Raw genomic sequence first — 9,013 nt, forward strand, 5'->3', positions numbered from 1 at the left:
TTTTGGGTGTGTACTCAAAATAGTGTGTTATCTGAACCACATTAATTATTTAAGTTGATTTGACGAAAGATAAAAAGCTGTGTTAACTCATGTTTTGCAGTGCATTTATATTGTATAAAATTATATAAAAATAAAGGTGACCTGGCTATATATTTATATATTAGGGCTGTCAAAAGATTAATCGCGATTAATCGCATCCAAAATAAAAGTTTGTGTTTACATAATATATATGTGTGTGTACTCTGTTAATTATTATTTATATATAAATACACACACATTCATGTATATATTTAAGAAATATTTGCATGAATATACATTTATATAATCTATAATATTTATAAAAATATTTTTTTCTTAAATATATACATGCTTGTGTGTGTTTTTATATATAAATAATAATTAACAGAGTACACACACATATATTATGTAAACACAAACTTTTATTTTGGATGCGATTAATCGCGATATATATATATATTAGGGCTGTCGAAAGATTAATCGCGATTAATCGCATCCAAAATAAAAGTGCCCTGGATGATCATTATATATATATATATATATATATATATATATATATATATATATATATATATATATATATATATATATATATATATATATATATATATATATATATATATATATATATATATAAGATCATCCAGGGCTCCAGATCATGGGCATCACTAGGCCCTTTTTAATAACTGCAATTATTAACAAAATAATAGTTATTTTATGATTAACTATGATAAATTTTCCTCCAGCGCCACCATCTGTAGAACTGGCGCCACTGCTCTCGAATACTAGTCGTCACTCAATATTGAGAGTTTCAGTACAATCACCAATGAGTTGCGCTCATCGAATTCTTTAGCCAATCACAAGCTTTCTTCAGATTTTCCCAGAATGCACTGCACCAATCAAGAATGGACATTGAGCGAGCAGATCATCAGGTCAAAACAAAGTACAACTCTACATTCATTGTCATGTGATCAAAAAACAATCAATCAGTTTTTCTTTTAAATGAATATCCCGTGTGTGAATATAAACACAAACAGAATTTACGTTACATTAGCACCCCCGTCACACACACACACACACAAACACAAAGAAATCTGAGAAAATGTGCAAACATACATGATTAAAAACATGCTGTCAGACATCTGGCTCTCTAAAACTCCTGCCTCATATGATGGCGATGTGTTTGCGGATCTCAACGGCTAGATCTAATGCACAGAGACGTCATGGACTGTTCTGAGCGTGTCCTAAATGATGAACTACACACTTACACACCATGTCCTCAAGCCTGTAGTGAGTCTGAAGCCCCTCCCCTTTTACGCTACGCAATTAAAGCGGCGACAGTAGTTTGTTTTTTCGGTCAGTTAAGTGCATCATCAGGGTATATAAAGTGCACTGGGATTTTCACTCGCACTATTTTAACCACGAAACGTCAGTGCATAAGAATGCAAATTAGGACGCAGCTAATTAGCATACATCGGCGCATTACAAAAATGCGTGTGAGTGAATTTAAACGCATCTGTGCAACTCATTTAAAGCCCGATGCGATGGAAAAACATGACTCCAATTCAGTGAGTGAAGTCTAAAACTATTCAAAGAAAAACGGTTAATAAAGATAAAATAAAATAGAAATGTTCGTTGAAAAACTGAAACTAAACAAAAATTTGAAATGTTGCATTGACTATAATAAGTTAAAGCACTATGTAAATATACATAAACAAAACTTTTAGAAATTACAAAAGCACATGATAAAATGACTAAAAATAAACTAGATTTAACATTAGATGTAAATATATAAAAATAAAAGCTAATTCGAAATGTAACTAATAATATTATTTATTTAACCCTCAAGCCACCCTTTCATAACAGCCTTTAATCCCGCCCTCGTGGACACATTTTGGCACAAAGGTCACAAGTGTGATTCCAAAATGTTATATCACCATCTTTGATCAAATAAATTCTATCAATTTATGCCTTTTTTTTGTGATTTTTGGGGTATTAATGAATTTATTTACCTCTAAATGTACCATATTTTAATGTAAAATATGCTTATTTTTATGTTGTATTTAATATTTCTTTAACTTCAGAAATAAAAAAAATAAAAAAAATAAAATAAAAAAACATATCAGCAAGTCCAGAGAGCCAAAACCTAAAAATGTGCTGACATCTGGTGACCTATGATGGTTTTAATTTCTTTTTAAAGCTACAATATCAATAGCCAGTAGATGGCAATAGAACTCAATGGCTGCATATGGGCTGAACTCTGTAAACCAATGTTTTAACTATTTTTTTTTAATTGCCCAGTCATTGGCTCATTTAATTTATTTGTTTGTTTATGTGTGAATGACTGTTTTTTATTTGACAAAAATAAAAACTAAAACTCACTCGGTTATTGGCTCATTCAATGGCTTTCAATGCAATGCTTTTGTGGATGTGTGTGTTTAAGTGTGTGTGTGTGTGTGTGTGTGTGTGAGTGTTTTCCACATTTAGAATGTTGTATAGGCTCACTCCTTCCTTTGTGTGTATGTATGATCTGCATTGTGTAGGGTTTATGTATTTTTATTGGACAAATAAAATAAAAATATGCTTAGAATTACAGTTTTCCCATTGGTGCCCATTTTTGTCCACGAAGGCGGGATTAAGGACTTTTTTTTTTCAAGCACTTAACATTATAGAATCGAGTCAATTTCTTTGTGTGTGTGTGTGTGTGTGTGTGTGTGTGTGTGTGTGAGTGTGAGTGTGAGTGTGTGTGTGTGTGTGTGTGTGTGTGTGTGTGTGTGTTCAGGTGGCAAACTTAGTAAAAGTAGCCAAGTCTTGTAACACTCAGATTAAGGAAAGTATAAAAAAAAAAAAGATTTTGCCCTCATTTGTCCAAAAGATGGCTTTAGGGTTAAATTATGCCGATTTTAAATTCATTTATTTGCCTTTATTGTTTATTTTCTGTATTAGATATAACATCCATTTCTAAACAAACAAAAATATACACTTTGACAAAAAAATATTTATAATAATAATAATTTTAAAGCGCATAAATTGCACATGTACAAATAAAAACTCCTGGATTTATCATTGTTCTAATATTATTAAAGTGAGGTTGAGCTGCTGCTGCTTTTCTTTGTAATTTATATCCTGTGTGATTTAACAGACGTCAGGAAATGTACGTTGCGTGAACACATCCATGTAAACAAAGGAAACACAGAAATGTGAATACTTTGCAATGTACACATTAAATATGCAGATTATATATTGTGTTTGACAAAATATGCAACCAAAGAACACTTGCATTTTCCATTTACAAACAAATTGAGTAAAATTTGTAACATCCTCCTTATTGATTTATTAATTTTAGCAGACTGTCTGAGACATTTTAGAAAAATACTGCACCCCACAATGCAATGCATTTTCCATTTACAGACAAATTAATTTCAATCCAAACGTTTAACATCTCCTGCCAAAGAGCCCATTGACTTCCATAGTAGTTTATCCCCAACATAAAACACCTTCATAAACAGAGAAAACTGGAATGCGTGTCTCTATATTAGATCTGTGCATGAGCTCTTAAAGTAACAGTAGCCTAATAAACCCACTGCATTTGTCATTAATGTTAAAGGCACAGTATGTAATTGTTCACCACTAGAGGGCGTTTATTCAAAACAAAGGCGTGTCTTGATGGCTTGATTGGGCGGAGCTATTCAATATTATGTTTATTCAATACAAAGACGCGAATAGACATTCACGCGAATGACATGGCACGAATTTTGACTTGTGATTCGCGCGAATGGCGCAAGTTGAAAAATCTGAACTTTGGCGGATATTTGCGCCGCGTTAACCAATCAGGAGCTTGCTCTAGTAGTGACAACAATCATATGTGGATACCTGGAGCTGTACGATACATCTTCATACTTTATAGAAACAGGAATAAAAAGGATCTTGCTTGGAAGAAAGTGAGTGAGGAGGTCGGACAGTCTGGTGAATTGTAAAAAACGCTCTTTACTCAATTTGAGCTATACATAGGCTATTGAGACTACAGCTAGCTACAGCCGGCAAATTGAGCTTATTCACCGTATTTTAAAACAATCCATGTCAGCCATTTCACAACGAGACGAGCCGGCTGAAAGAAGCCCCTACACTGATGCGAATTAGCGTCTGTTGTGAAGTGAATATCATGCGCGAATGACGCGAGTAAACTCAAAATGTTCAAGCGTTCAACTACACACGAATAGCGCAATTTATTCGCTTCATTCGCGTCTGGTGTGAGCGCACCATAAGCGTTCGCTCGGCGAACTATGACACACTTGTTCATACTGAAGTGAGCAAAATCATATTAGGCGGTAAAACATGGCCCTCTGTGCGGTAAATCAACAACACCATTTAAACAATCAAGGCCTGTTCACAACGGGACGAATTTTGCGCGTGTTTAACGCCATATGACTAAACAAAGGGCGCCCATGTGAGTGTGCAAACCGACGCGCAAAAAACGCCAAGCGTAAAGCAAAATTAAAAAAAAAAAACGCCTTGGGTTTTTTTGTTTTGACGCGGCGCTTTAAAAACTTTCCGACCAATGAGATCTGCGCATTAGTTCACGAGCCTGGAGATCCTGAAGTTACAGTAAAACACCACTCAAGCACAAAACACTCTTGCCGAGCACACATTGATACGACGAAGAGGAAGTAAGTAGACAAAGAAGAAGATGAGCTGCTAAAGCTGCTTGCCAGTTAGCAAAAGTGTGTGAATGGTTTTGACAAACATGTAAATACTGTCTCTCTTCTTCTTCTGTGTGACGAGTGAGTGTCAGAAGTGTAAAGTGCCGCAGCGCCACCTTGTGTACCGGGAGCGCCATCTACTGAATTTGCAACGTTCACTCGGCTTGGGTGTAAACACAAAAGACACGCCAAAAAAATTCTCAAAAAACGCTGCCGATAATCTCATCTAATAAAACTAATAAAACACATCATATATTAAAGCCTTTTTTGTGTATCCATGGTTTCTACTAGGGTTGCACGATTATGACAAAAAAAAAATCATAATTGTTGATTATTCCCTGGAAATTGTAATTGCGATTATTAATTACGATTATTCTATAGCATTAAGCCTCAAAAGCCAAATATACATTGGTTTGGTTTCTTTTAGCTAAAAAAAAAAAGTTAAAATATGCATGGAATTGTAATGTTATATTAAAAATAAAAACAATGGGGAAAAAACTTGTTAATTGATAACCTGTAGAAAAAAAAAGAAAAAAAACTGCACAGAATAATATAAGTGGACTTTTTTTTGTAATTGCGATTACGTTTTATTGAACGATTACAAAATTCTGGCATCCGTAATTGAAATCACGATTACAAATTTGATTAATTGTGCAGCCCTAGTTTCTACAAAATAAAACCGGAGGGTAACGCGGGTATGATGATGTCATTGATAGGCGAAGTACGGTTAAAATCACTGGATTTAAACATTCGGGATAATGCAAGTACACACGTCAACAAAATATAGAACACTGTTCTCGTGGCTTTTGGATATTTTAATCATTAAAAAATCTTACATATTGTGCCTTTAAGTCTATGTAACGTTTTATTTTTACATTTGTTTATTCAATGTCTTACTTGAATGCTACTCGTTTAATACTATAGCTGAAAATGTGTTTATTCAATTTATTATATTGTCTTTGTAATTTGCTTCTTTGTTCTTACGTTTTATTAACAAAGATAAAATAATAAAGATTTTCATCTTCACCCAATCCCTACTTTGGTCTAAATTATTATTTTTTCTTTTATATTTTGTTACCTTTTTTATATTTTTATTAGGGCTGTCAAAAGATTAATCGCGATTAATCGCAACCAAAATAAAAGTTTGTGTTTACATAATATATGTGTGTGTGTACTCTGTTGATTATTATTTATATATAAATACACACACAAGCATGTATATATTTAAGAAAAAAATATTTTTATATATAAAACATTTATATTTATATATATTATAGATTATATAAATGTATATACATGCAAATATTTCTTAAATATATACATGAATGTGTGTGTATTTATATATAAATAATAATTAACAGAGTACACACATATATATTATGTAAACACAAACTTCGCGATTAATCTTTTGATACCCCTAATTTTTATCATTTGTTACCTTATAAGGTTACATTTTAAAATAGGCAAATTCGTTTTGCTGTACCGCTCAGTGACATCATAAAACCAAAACAAATATTCAGGATAAAATTGTGAATTGTGATCTTCCTGAAAAAAGGATGATGTGATATGATATTTTTTGTCATGTATTTTTTTTTAAATGCCGTGCACGTTGTGCCGTAGTAGCAGAACACACAGGCCTAAACTGGCACAATCCGCTCCAGTATTCCAGCTCATGCGGGGGCACGCGGGCACTGGCGGGCGGTCTGATGTCTGGTGGAATGATGCCAGTTGACTCCAGGGCATCGGGGGGAGGAGGGTTGTGAAAGGAGAGCAACTCTGTGCCAGGATCAGCCTGTTCTCTGGGCAACAAAAGGCGGCACACATTCAGCTAGAGCAGTGCCAACCGTAGGCCAGCGTCAGTGCCATCGAGGAGGAACTCAAGGGGAGGTGGTGTTTCTGAACAATGTGCCAGGCAGAGAGACGGCAGCCAACCAGAGATCAGTGCCTGACAGAAACATGGACAGACGACAAGAGAGAAAGAGAGAGAGAGAGATGGAGGCTCATGTCTGCGATGTATTTTTAAGTGATGAATGAATGAAAGACATGTAGAGACTCTCTGCTGACATCAGGTCAGTGGCCAGGGAAAGTACAATTTTTGCTTCGGCTCCTTTTTTGACTTGGGACAATAAGCAACCACCTAACAACGCTCTGGCAACCATGTAGAAAACCTTAGCAACGCAGTAAAACAATTCAGAACGCCTCAGCAACTGCATAGCAATGCCCTGGCAACCGGCCAAAACACAACAATAGTGACTGTAGCAAACCCAAACAGAAAACCATAGCAACGGTTAATTAAATCCACTCCATAGCATAGCAACGGGTTAGAAACGTGCTAAAACCCACTATGAACACATCGCCACAGTTGAACATGTTAAAATCCAGCCAAACACCACAGAAACAGTTTGGTAAAATCACTCAGAAGTCCATAACATCTGCTTAGAAACCTTAGCAACTGCCTGGCAACCACCCAAAACACAACAATAGTGACTGTAGCAAACCCAAAAAGAACACCATAGCAACGGCTACCGAAATCCTCTCAGAACACCATAACAATGGGTTAGAAACATGTTAAAAACCACCACGCGATAAAACCCACTATGAACACATCGACGCTACAGAAAGGACACAATCCAGCTAAACACCACAGAAACATTTTCTTAAAACCACTCAGAAGTCCATAACATCTGCTTAGCAACTCAGAACACCTTAGCAACGGCACAGTAAAGCACTCTGATTCCAGTTTTGTGTGTTGCAGGTACAAACATTTTACTCACATTTTCTTGGAGAACAAATCCAGTTTTTCCAGTTGTTTTTAACATGAAATCTACTTATATTTATGTATATTATGCTAAATGATATGTTCTGTATAACTTTAAACGGATAATGCAGGCCTGTGTGGCCGAGATTCCGTTAACCGCAACCATTTTGTTTAAATTCAAACAGAAAAATCCCGCCTGTTCCAACGGCACTTCAGCATCGCTAAATGATTGACGTTTCTGATTGGTTTAAAAAGTAGCGGACTTCTATTTTTGCTCTTTTTAGGGTGTGTCATGCAGTTTTTGAGACAGATTGTGCGATTTCACACGACGACACCTGCTTCATCTGTCAGCTAGCAGTGATCCGAATTCCTAAAAACCTTTCCTAATGAAAAACACGAGGAACATAAGCGTCTGATCTCGACTCCAGTGTATTGCGGTCGTTCATTTTGTTGACTCAGTGTTCTGTTTTTACTGATCCAGAAAGCAGCTCTACACTGACCGCTAACGCAGTACTGAAGCCTCTTTCATGCACTTATTACATTACTGAACATGTTTCATTGCCGTCCAACATCCTGTTTAACCATCTGACCCGAGCTCGCGTCTGTTAAAGCGCTCAACATCCACCACAGGATCTCAGTTCGGCTTCACATCGTCAGGCCTGTGAGTTCAGTCTCTTTTACAGAACATTGGAGAGCAAAATGGCGACAAAACACCTCAGAGTTTATTATACAGAGAAATGAACCTCAGATGGACCGGCGAAGTCTCAAATGATTCACTGTGAACGCATGAATACTGAAAACGGGTCGTATTTTATATGGTTCACTTGTATTTATAACATACGGATTAAAATATATAAACGTTTTAATTCTAGAACATGAAATTGTAAACATGTGTAAGCTTAAACTACAAATTTACCCATTAAAAAGGCGTTGACTAATTCGTTTTTTTCCCTGACGAACGTTTAAAAAAAAAAAAAAAGTCCGTTATTTTAAATTTAAAAGTGTGATTATTTGAAAAAAACGAGCCGTTTAAAAAAAACACTGAACATTTTATTTAGCCTTTTTAAAACGAGCATAAATGTATTTTCTTGTGTCATTAATGCTCAATCATTATATATCTTCCAAAGAAAACAATCGCGTCTAACAAATATTCACAAATTAACCCCAAAACAATAGCGTAGAAAATTAAATTGGAAAAATAAAACAAATCGTGTCCATATTAGGATCATTATTATAGTGATAATTTAATAACAAAATGTGAAATAAAGCGTAATTTAAATACAGTGCGTTTTATGCGCGCCTTTTTCATTTATTCATCTCGATCGATTTAAGAGAATAAGCTTCACAAGAATCCGAAATTGAATAAATGTATTAATAATGTGTTGAATGTCTTGTTTTTGTTATTAATAGAAAATGTAGGCTATAATATGGCAGTGTTTCTTAATAGGCTAATAAACAATGACAAATAGAAAATAAATTAAACAGCCACATACGTTAGATTTTTTTTCCCTGTAAACACCTAATAATAAATATTTGC

This window comes from Gobio gobio (assembly GCF_949357685.1).
Source record: "Gobio gobio genome assembly, chromosome: 14".
NCBI classification, from domain to species: Eukaryota; Metazoa; Chordata; class Actinopteri; order Cypriniformes; family Gobionidae; genus Gobio; species Gobio gobio.